General features: G+C 32.7%; 1 protein-coding gene across 1 annotated transcript in view; it reads left to right on the top strand.

Moving 5' to 3' along the window:
- LOC133541879 (UV excision repair protein RAD23 homolog A-like) overlaps nt 1-1102 on the top strand; it is a 38877-nt gene extending 37775 nt beyond the window's left edge. The window contains exon 9 of the mRNA XM_061885599.1: nt 1-1102. This exon is cut by the window's left edge and continues 1635 nt beyond it. The gene's annotated coding sequence lies outside the window, so the exon portion shown is untranslated.
- The last annotated feature ends 770 nt before the right edge of the window (nt 1103-1872 follow it).

Genomic DNA, 1872 nt, shown 5'->3' with positions numbered 1-1872 from the left:
TGTCACGGAACCACTAGCTAGGGAAGCTAACTCTCCAATCGGCTAAACAGACTTAAATGTTTTGGTGAATTTTTGAAACTCAAAAATACAAAAAGAAATGCTATTGTAACTTAAAATGATTAAAAAAGACACTTGTAAACATGTTAGCGTATTAGTTATTGCTAACGACGCTAACTTGATTACGATAGCACGTACAAATATGCATGAAAACACTCTTACATAATCACACATGGGACGTTTAGTAAGTAATAATTGTTTCAGTTATATTGTAGAACTTATGAATGTTGCTAGGAGTGATAAATGAAGAATCCATACAAGTAAAAACGCTATGTACGGACCAGGACTTCTACTTTAAATTTCCCCTCGGGGATTAATAAATTATTTCTGATTCTGATTCTGGTTTAAGGCACAATGTAAACAGCAAAACGGTGAGCAAAATTGTCCAAAAACACAACAAACCGTTTGTATGTATTTGCTTAGTTTTTTTTGTTTTGTTTTTAAACTATTTGCAGTTTTACCGTCAGCAGAGAAAAAAACAACAAAATTACTCACACCGAATTATAAGCTGCATGGTTCAAAGTGTAAAAAAAAAAAAGGCTTTTAGTCTGGAATTTACGGTCGTAATACGAAAATTAATTTGACGCCCCTGCTTGAAACTAAATCTACTTAAGCTTAATATTTAAAATGATTAAGATACATCTGTAGTTTGCGTGTGACCCAGGCAACTTTTTAAAGATTACAATAATCAAACCCCCCAACCTCCCTTCGTAAAAAAATATTTGATCAACTTGCAGTTTTTTTGTTTTTTTTACGTCTGAGATTAATGTTAAAACACATTTTCTTATTATTTTTCAAAAGGTGGATACATTTGGAACTTCAACTATGGCTAAGCTATTTACAAAACAATCTCCTGCATCGTACTGTACTTTCCAGCAGGAAGGGTTCTTCTTGGTACTCGGACACCTTTCATGATGTTTGTGAAAAGGGGGATGAGTGCTCTTGTTGGACAAAGATGAGGACGGTTTGTGCTTGACTGTCTTTACAGCATCAACATGATCTTGGACTATGCTTCTATGCTACATTAAATATCAACAGTCTTTCAGGCATTTGTCTCTGTGGATTATTAGATTAATAATCAGTGTGAATCTTTGGGAATCACGTGATTTGATTCTTGAGAATAACTTTACAATTCAGAATCGATTCTCGATTCAATATCAACACTTTTTTAATAACATTGGGTGCCAGTTCTATGATGAACTACATTTCTCCATGAAACAAACAGCTCTGATGAATGTCTATTACTTTAAAGAAAATTGCATTTGTTTCATAAAATTCTGCCCAAACATTTAACAAAAAGTCAAAAACAAGTCAACAAGAGAAGTATCCTACACCTCTCTTTTCTAAAGTAAATGTGTACAGCAGATATGATTATCTACACCAACTAATTGATTTGTCTTAGTGGCTGGACAGGAACTATACTTTTTAATATCGTCATGATTCATTTGAAAATCAATTTTCTTTGACACCCCATTAAGTAGACATCTCACCTATTCACTGTCTTGGTAGTGCGGTTACTCTTAAACCTACAGGATAAAAGGCTGCCTTTGGGGGTATAATTTTAGTTGTGTTACTTCATTTTATAAAAGTTAGGCATTAGGCTTAAAATAATTTGGCGAGGGGCTGAAAGCGGACATATATATATATATACATACACATTTATGCACATATATATATACATATATACACACATATATATATATACACACACATATATATATATATATACACACACACATATATATATATATATACACACATATATATACATATATATTGTACAAACCACTACGACTACGACATCCTCGGAAGAAC

This window comes from Nerophis ophidion, linkage group LG23 (assembly GCF_033978795.1).
Source record: "Nerophis ophidion isolate RoL-2023_Sa linkage group LG23, RoL_Noph_v1.0, whole genome shotgun sequence".
Lineage (NCBI taxonomy): Eukaryota > Metazoa > Chordata > Actinopteri > Syngnathiformes > Syngnathidae > Nerophis > Nerophis ophidion.
Note: the sequence above shows the minus strand (reverse complement) of the source record. Positions and strands in the feature narration are given on the sequence as shown.